This window comes from Tursiops truncatus, chromosome 1 (assembly GCF_011762595.2).
Source record: "Tursiops truncatus isolate mTurTru1 chromosome 1, mTurTru1.mat.Y, whole genome shotgun sequence".
Lineage (NCBI taxonomy): Eukaryota > Metazoa > Chordata > Mammalia > Artiodactyla > Delphinidae > Tursiops > Tursiops truncatus.
In genome coordinates, this window is record NC_047034.1 from 19,409,762 (window position 1) to 19,419,686 (window position 9,925).

A 9,925-nucleotide genomic window follows, 5' to 3' on the forward strand; every position below is an offset into this window, starting at 1 on the left:
TCAAGCAACTAGTTCTTCAATTTTAAAGAAATGGAAAAATAGGAGTGGAACACTTTAGATATAAAGAGGCTTACTACACTTATGTTTACAGCAGCACTATTCATGATTGCCAAAAGGTGGAAGCAACTCAAGTGTCCATCAGTGAATGAATGAATAAACAAAATGTGGTATAGCCATATAGTGGAATATTATTCAGCCTTTTTAGGAAGAAAATTCTGACATATACTACAGCATGTATGAACCTTGACGACATTATGTAAGTGAAATAATATAGTCACAAAGCAGTAAATATTACATGATTCCTCTTATATGAAGTACCTAGAATAGTCAAATTCATAGAGACAAAATTAGAATAATAGCTGTCAGGGGCTGGGAGGAGGGTAAATGGGTTATTGTTTCATGGCTACAGAGTTTCCATTTTCAACATGAAAAGAGACGGATGATGGTAATGGTTGTACAACAATGTGAGGGCACTTAATGCCACTGAACTGTACATTTAAGAGTGGTTAAAATGGTAAAGTTCTATGTTATGTGTACTTTGCCACAATTAATTTTCTTTTAATTAAAAGAGACTTAAAAGAAAAAGTAAGCTTTTTTAAAAAAATTGGCAAGTCTAAACTATACTGCCTAGGTGATAAAACCCTAAAGAAATGCAAAGAAGTGATTACTATTTAAAAAAATAAGGATATTCTCTATATTTGGAGGATGGAGGGGGCTGTAATTGAGATAAAATATATAAAAGTGCTTCTGAGGGGCTACCAAAATTCTACTATTGACTAGGGTAGAGTTACAAGGGTCTTGACCTTAAAATAATTCAATATGCTATAGATTTGTTCTCTGTAGATTTCTGCATTTTAAAATAAAAAATAGAAAGTAAATCACATAGCTATGAATGTGTTTGGATGTCCAAAATCTAGTAAAGAAAAGGACTTCCGTTTGATTTGGTTGCATCTCTGTTATAGATGTTCACTGCCAAGACATTTATCTTATTTATAAGTATCTCATTCAACCTTCCTTTTATTTATTCATTTGACTTGTGGATTAGTGAACTTTTGTTCTAGGAATCAAAGATAAAGGACTGAAGAAGAAAGAAACACCCTGAGTTGGTTATTCTCCATTCTCCTACCAAGGTCCATTCTCCTTACCTTCTCTGATCTGCTCTGAGCTGCTGGGGATAATCCCTATGGACTGAATCTTCCAGTTCCTAGGTCCTTTGGTTTCCATCTGGGTTTGGCCAGTGGTAGACACAATCAAGATACTGGCAGGCAAGAAGAAGGAGGGGTCAAGGTCTACCTTGCCTCACTCTTCCCTCTCTTCTATACCACAACTATGGCAGTGGCTTTATCCCTTTGCGATTACTGCTAGGATTCTGCTCTAAGGCACTATCTCTCACTAAGGTCCTATAACAGTTTTCTTCCCTTTCTCCTTGAAGTCTAGAGAGGTAATGCCTTCATGCTGTTGCTAAGTCCATGGGTGCCTTAATGCTTATGCTGGTTCCTTTAATAACCCTTAATATGATTATTTTACGTCCATGTCCTAACCTCCACAACCTGCATGGAAAATGAGTCCACACGGATGTGATCTAGAATGATATTATCCTAAATTATCCAAATGGGCCCTAAATTCCATAAGTTTCCTTACAAGAGACAGAAGAGAAGACAAAAGCACAGAGGAGAAAGCCACGTGAAGATGGAAGCAGAAATTTAGAGTAGTTATCAGACACAAGCCAACGAGCTCATGGAGCCACTATTAGTTGGAAGAAGAAAGGAAGGATTCTCTTTCAGAGATTCTGGAGGGAGGGTGGTGGGCCTGCTGACACCTTGGTTTTTGGACTTCCGGCCTTCAGAACTGTGAAAGAATAAATTCCTGTTGTTTTAAGCGCCAGCTGTGCAGTAATTCGTTACAACAGCCATAGCAAACTAATATGCCACTTAAGTGGACTTTCTGTTTCTTGTCAGAATCCTGACTGAATCAGATTGCAATCTACTAAGAAAAGCAAACCCCAAACAAAGCAGCTTCTGCATCCCACTCAATGTTCTTTAAGCCATGCCCTCATGCCTCACCTGATAAAGAGATTTAATGACCCCAAAGAAAATATCTCCAGATACTGAAACTTGGGGGTCCCCAGTGAAAGATCAACCTGCAGTGAATCCCTCCAGACTCTACGTCTCCTCTATTCCCATTCATCCCCCTGACCCACCCCTAACACACATAAACTGCAATCAGCCTTTAGGGCCCCCCTCTTTCCTTTTTTTTATTAAAGTATAGTTAATTTATAATATTGTGTTAGTTTCAGGTATACAGTATTGTGATTCAGGTTTTTTTCTTATTATATTCCATTATAAGTTATTATAAGATATTGAATACAGTTCTCTGTACTATACAGCAAATCTCTGTTGCTTATCTATTCTATGTATAGTAGTTTGTATCTCTTAATCCCATGTTCCTACTTTATCCCTCCCCCAGCCCTCCCCTTTGGTAACCATAAGTTTGTTTTCTATGTCTGTGAGTCTGTTTCTGCTTTGTATATAGATTCATTTGTATTATTTTTTAGATTCCACATATAAGTGATATCATATATTTGTCTTTCTCTGTCTGACTGACTTCATTAAGTATAATACTCACTAGGTCCATCTATGTTGCTGCATATGGCAATGTTTCATTCTTTTCTATGGCTGAGTAATATTCCATTGTGTGTATATGTGTATGTGTGTATATATATATATCACATCTTCTTAAGCCAGTTGTCTGTTAATGGGCACTTGGGTTGTTTCCATGTCTTGGTTATTATAAATAGCGCTCTTATGAACATTGAGATGCATGTATCTTTTCAAATTATTTTTATTTTTTTCTGAAAATATATCCAGGAGTGGAATTGCTGGATCCTATGGTAGCTCCACTTTTAGTTTTTTAAGGAACCTCCATACTGTTTTCCATGGCCATCGCTACCCAACCTGGACCACATCCCAGGCCCTCTGGGCTGTCACTGCTTAGTTAGTCCTCTCCCAGGGCTGGTCTGCCAAGATTCAGTGCTTAGCCGCTTCACGGTCTGTGGCGCCACCCCGTACACAGGCTGACAACGGCCATCATATAGCGTCCCACTCTTAAATATGCATAGGCAACAAAGGTTTACAAGACACTTGAGAAGTTCTTCAACATGTAAACCAACACATACAATATACATACAATACAAAAATACAACACACACAACACAAACACATGCACACACAAATACAGAGAGAAAGAATAAAAAGGATAAAAGAGAAGGAAAACCTCAGAAAATTATAACTAATGGCCTGAGAACATGAAAAAGCATATTGCATCCTTGAAACAAGAACAGATTACTACATAAAATAAAGATCAAGAAATAAGAAAGTAAACACAAAAATTTAAAAATGGTTGCTGAACTCTGAAACCACTTTTCACTTACACTAAAATTGAACAAATAAGTAAGTAAACTATAGATAATGGGAATCAGGACTCTCGCTGTCAAAGAAAGAAGTCACAAATAAAAAATGAAGGAAGTCTACAGTGAATCCTGGGCTGCTGGATTACAGTCAAAGAATCAGCATGAACTTATGATTTCATATCTATCTGTCTATCTACCTAGCTAGCTATAGAGATACACACACACACACACACACACACAGAAATATTTAAAATGTGTGTATAAATATTGGTTAGTGTACATATACACACACACACACACACACACACACACACACACACACACATATATTTCTTTGTTCTCTCTGCTGAAAGGGCCCAGATGCAATGAACCCCAGTAGCAATGAACATACCCAGCAACCTGATCTTTATTTTTAATATCATTCTCTTGTAAACAGAAACAAGATTCCTTGGAAAAATGGCTGATTGTAGGACTAGGGCAGGAAAAAATATAAGATGAGCCTAGAGCAACTTGAAATGCCATAATGTAAAGAAGTGCTCAAAAATATAAATGATGGGGCTATGTCAAAGCAACACTGAAGCCAACTTAAAGTGCTCCCATTAACCAAGGCTAGGACAATTTGAGGAACAAAATAAAAAATATAGTATTAGATTATAACGCAAAGTAAAAAATATCCATAAGTCCACACTGATATAAACAAATGATTGAATAAATAAATAATTGGGGAGAGGAGATAAATCTCCCATACAGAAGAATCCCAGATAATTTGTATAGCTATTCCACCATGAAGGAGGTGGAACTTAAATCCCCACCTCTTGATTATGGGCTGTGCTGAGTGAGTTGCTTCCAGACAGAAAATTTAGAAGGAGCAGGGGGTAAACTCACAGTGGGGAAATTTGGCAAAAACTAGCTTGGCTAGATGATAAAGGTTAACACCATTAGGGATAAGTCATGTGCATATCAAGCACCCTTAATGTGATGTAAAGAGAATGGTGCTTCTCTTCTGTGGCGGCTTTTTAAAAACCCCTAACCTCAGTCTACCCATGAGAAAAGCATCACACAAACCCAAATTGAGAGACATGCTATAAAATGCCTGACCAGTACTCTTCAAAACTGTTTAGGTCACAGAAAACAAGGTAAGCCAGAAATTGTCACATATTGACGGAGGCTAAGGGTGCATGATGATTGAATGCAACATGTTATCCTGGATTGAATCCCAGAACAGAAAAATGATGCTTGTGGGAAAACCAGGGAAATGCAAGTAGTCTGCATTTTAGTTAGTAACACTGTTCTAATGATCATTTCTTAGTTTTGGTAAGTGTACTAGGGTTATGTAAGATGTTAAGGGTATATGGACACTCTACTATCTTTACAACTCTTCTGTGAATTTAAAATTATTCCAAGATTAAAAGTGTGAAAAATCATAGCTGGTGAACTAGATATGAGTTGAGAGTTAAGGTATTATGAGAGGCTGCCAAGGGCTTGTGGGGTGAGGCTGGGGGGAGGAGTATGGGAGATGGAGTCAGGAAAGACTTTCTTGAATGAGAGGATGGTGGTGGGATGAGACTGCAAGTATACAATGGTAGTGGTAGAAATAATAATTATGATAGTAATCAATACTCCATTAAGTTCTTAGTAAGAACCAGGTACTGACTTGGGGATCTTATTTACAACATTTCATGTAATCCTCACAATAGCCCAAAAAAGTTATTATTTTTGCCCTTATTTTATGGTTATGGAAACTCAGATTGAGAGAAATGAAGCAACTTTGCCTGTGCTGCTCATCTAGGGAAAGTACCTGGGATTTGACTCCAGGTCTGTTTGACTCCCAAACTCTTACTCTAAATACTACAGTTATTTTCAGTCTCCAGTCTAACCAAAAACCAAGGACCAAAAAACAGAAAGGATTTGTTCACTCTGTCAGTTAGCTTTGCTACATGGTCAGTAGGCTAGCTGGTCTCACCTGCATGGTCTTCTCAAGGTTTCAACAGCAGCAAGAGGGCAAACCCCAAACAGCAAATGTTCCTCAAACCTCTGCTTGTGTAACACTTGCTAATATCCCATTTGCCACGCAAGTCACATGGCCAATAGGCGGTCAGGGGTGGAGATGTAAATTCTGCTCCTGATGAGATAACCGGCAGCATCACATTGCAGGGGCCTGGAGCAGGTCAGAACACAATTGATGACCAGTATTCAGACTTCTCAAGCTATTCGTCATTCAGACTAGAGGAAGAGAGGCAGTGGCAAATCCAGGCCTCCAGATTTTCAGTTCAGAAGGTCTCCAAAGATCCACACTGCCTGTAGGCTCAATCTTGAGATGTGGAAATTTGGACTGTGTGGACAGAGAAAGGTCAGGGAAAGTCCAGGGGAAGATGTGTGAGCAGGGTGTATTATGTGGCTACCAAAGTTCAAAACTGGCCACCGTGAGGCCAGCTGTGGGAAACAGCAGGTGGTAGGAGGCCTCAAGTGTCAGAGTCAGACCCTTGGGCTTGCTGGTCCAGTAAATCTCCAGGCCCAGGTCTGGGTCTAACTCATTCCTGTGCCCAGAATAGGGTCTGACACCAGGGAGGAACTGATGAGACCTTGTGTTAGGGTAAGTGAATATGTGAATGTAAGGTAACACATGGGTGTTTGTACTTCATAAAATCCTATTTGAAAAAAAGTCTAAGCCATTTTTATTTTAAGTCATTAAGTAAAAAAGAAAGACTCTAAAAACAAGGGTCACACTTATAAATAAAATTTCCCTTGTCTTAACATCTTGCAGACTACCCTCCAATAAATTTTGCAATGGAATTTTTTTTCTTGCTTCTTTGAATCTAGTTGGCATACTTAAATTTTTTTTTATCTTTTTGGGGTGAATTTTTTTCCCACAAAAACCCAGTTGAGTACCTTGTACCAATTTATACTTCCTTCCTATTTACTGAGTTTAAAATGGGCAGAGGCAAGAATACCAAATAGTTGCATAACATGCCAAGACCCTGATTAGTTGACAGTAGATGTTCAAATAAAACATCCTCCAAATGAAGCAAGTCAGAACTTGAAGTGCCCAGTTATGTCATGGGTGACCGTTAAAGTGTACTCACTGATCCAGTAAATTGATAAGTCCACCCTGACAGCTATGATTCCAGGTAGCAGCCCCACAAACAAAGCAGAAACTGACCAGAGACCACAGTGTTCTCCTCCACACACACTGACTCAAAGAAGGGCGCAGCCACCGACAACGCAGCAGAAGACACCAGCGCCTAGTAGCCCTGCACTTGCGTGGTGTTTACACCCAACACATGATGTTTGGCTCCTACCCACACTGGATAAAGTGATGCAGCTAAACACCCAGGGCCTCAAACAGCATTCCAAGGACATTAAACTTCATATCAGAATAGGAATTTGGGATTGCACCTAAAGTGACAGGACGCAGCAGTTGAGTTGTATTTTGGTGAGGTGCTTCTTGTGGCAGAAGGTTTGGATGGCTGTGACAACCACCTGCCATGGTGGCCACGCCTGGGTCCTCGGACAGGCACGGATGGTGCTGTTTGGCAGAGAGAAGTGCTGAGGACCAGGAAGCCATAGAAGTGACCGCCAGGAAGAAGGACTTGCAGAATTTTGGAGGTGAAGATGTCCAGCTCCTGACGGAAGTAAGGCCCAGTCAGGTGGCCACAGGATGTCCAAGGGTCGAGCTCGCGTTGGGGGTCCTTTGGCCGAGAAACAAGATGCAGATGGACACCATTGGTCTGAGGAGCAGCCCAGCAGAAACGTGCCTGTTGCCCGGCCCTGGAGAGGAGCACGCATCTGCTCCCAGGCGACGAGCCATCCCTGCAGCACGCATCTGCACAAGCACCACCCACTCCAACCACGGACCCTAAGAGGCTAAACTTTATGATTGGTAAGAAATTCAGGCCTTATGGTAGGAAAGGGTAGGTATTTTAGTTTCCAAGGGTTTGGAATTTCAGATCACTTTACCTGGGCATCTCTTTGCTTTGCCCATGCACAGGCCCTTCGGGAAGCAGCATGAGTGTCCCAGGCTAGTGCTTAAGGAGGGAGTAATTTGGCAGGATACGGTTGATTCTACCTGGTAAACTATTACTCTGCTTCCTTTCAAGGGGACCTCGTTCGACCCTTCTCTTTGATACAATTGTTGATGTAAAAGGTGTGCTAAAATTCCTGAGGAGACTCCTAAGCTCTGAAAGACATATGATCTAACAGAATGGAGTCCTGGCCTCCTTCCTGAGAGACATAAAACTCAGGCATCTCCAGTCCTAGCTTGCATTTTACTAGCTGCAGGGCCTCCGGTGTGTTACTTACACTCTCTTTGCCTCATTTTCCTCATGTGTAAAATGAAAATCTTAATAGTTTCTGTGATGGTGAGAGTATGCCAGGCAGATGGGGTGCTGTCGTGTTAGTGATCACAAATTATAATCATTCATTTCAGAAGGCTTTCTTGGTGGCAGGACTCTCCTTTTATGTGTTTTCTAAAGCTGTTTAATGAATATATATATATGTATGTATGTGTGTGTGTCTGTGTGTGTGTGTGTGTGTGTGTATACACACACATATACATTTCAGTTAAAAAAAAACTTTATATTATAATAAACTTCAGTTAGGTTTCTGTTTTAAGGTTAATTTAAACTGTTCTATAAGAAAAGTTTCTGGTCTAAGTTCAGAAATATTCTTGCTTTGTATCTGAATTAAATGTTGGTTACTATAAAAGAGTGGTTCTCAACCAGAGGTGATTTTTTTTCCACATCTTTATTGGAGTATAATTGCTTTATAATGTTGTGTTAGTTTCTGCTGTACAACAAAGTGAATCAGCTATATGTATATGTATATCCCCATTCAGAGGTGATATTGACGGTGTGATTTGTCAATGACTGGAGACGTTTCTGGTTGTCGTGATACAGGGGGTGGTACTACTGAATCTAGGGAGAGAGACCAAGGATGTTGCTAAACATCCTACAGTGCACAGGCAGGCCCCTTGCGACAAAGAATTATCCGGCCTAAAATGTCGTTAGTGCCCATATTGAGAAACTGCCTTAAAGTGACCTAGTCAACAGAAATAGCTAGTAAATAATTTAATTTCCATTAGGGAAAGAACATTTTCTCTTCAAAGGGAAGTTAGGTGAGGATAAACATGCAGCCTGGGGAGCACAGGAGTCAGGCTCATTGCTGATAGATAATTCTGACCTTTCTTTCTGTGCTGATGTTTCGTAGGGAGGGTATTCAAAGAACCAAGGGAAAGAGAACAGAAGAACCAGGGAAAATGATAAACCTATCCATTTAACTCTAAAGAGGTAAAACGCTTATGTCTGTGATTGAAAAGAAAAAAAAAGCTGACAACTAAGAAAAATCATTTATAGGGCTTTTGGACACCAAGTTGGTTAGATGTCTCAAAACCATCTTGGGATGCTCTGACTCTAAGCCAAAGATTGAATTGAAATAAACCTTCCACTGATCTCTTCCTTATTAAAATATTAACCATATGCTCTAGCAAAGGAAGCAGAGAGCTTTATGAAGAAAGTTTTAAATAAAAACAACCTATTGGGAAAGTAGCTACTTCACTTAAATATCTTTATGAACTACTGATTTTTAATAAACCTAGAAAACCTGTATCACTAGGATCAGAAATAGCCAGACTGTTACCAAAGGGCTTTTATTTAAATGTCTGAGCTAAAGACATTTGGGATAGTTTGGGATATTGTTTAGTAAAAATTCTCTCCCCTCCAACTCAGGGTGGAGTGTGCTTTCCCACCCGTTGACACTGGATTATCCGTGTGACTCTTTGACCAAAGGAACATGAGCAGTCAGGACCCAAGCAGAAGCCTGAAATGTGCTCCTGCAATTTTTTTATCTTGTGTCCTTGAGTGATTAATCATCAGAAGACTGTGCCTTGGTCACCGCTGCCCTTTCAGTTTGGAACAAGAAAACACACATAAGAGTAACTGAACCCAGTCTCCAGCCTGGAGCCAAGCCTGTAGCAGGACCACTTGACCTTATTCAGCTCATATCAGCTGAAGCACCATACGTCTGCACACCTGTGAACTTGACAATAAATGCCTGTTACTGAAAGGCACTAAGTTTGGGGGTGGTTTGTTACACAGCATTATGGTGACAATAGCTGTAATAGAGTGACAAGTCTGTATGATTTTGGTTTTAAATGAATTCACTACAAATGGGATTCTAAATAGATATTTGCAAATTCATTTATCTTTCCCTCCAGGGATAATGACTATTACTTCTGTGTTTTGTGTTGCTGACCAAAATATATGTTTGATGGAGCATGGAATTGGTTACATGAGGGCAGACTTCTACAAGGATTCATTTCTACAAGATGCAGAAATGTCTTTCAAATCACTTTAGAAGTCGTTCAGGCATTTGAATAAGAGTGCCCTTTAGAAAGAACCTTGTTGGCTGCATGTAGGGCTTTGAAATAATCTAAGCTCTGAGTTAGAAAACAATCTGTACAGTGGTTACAATCTACGGCCTTCTGGGGAAAAGCTGAGTGGCTTCGTTATTTCATTCTTC

The 9,925-nt window shown here is 39.9% G+C and overlaps 1 pseudogene; it reads right to left on the bottom strand.

Moving 5' to 3' along the window:
• Positions 1-6,250: 6,250 nt before the first annotated feature.
• On the bottom strand, positions 6,251-7,195 carry LOC141276558 (solute carrier family 35 member E3-like; annotated as a pseudogene).
• Positions 7,196-9,925: the final 2,730 nt, after the last annotated feature.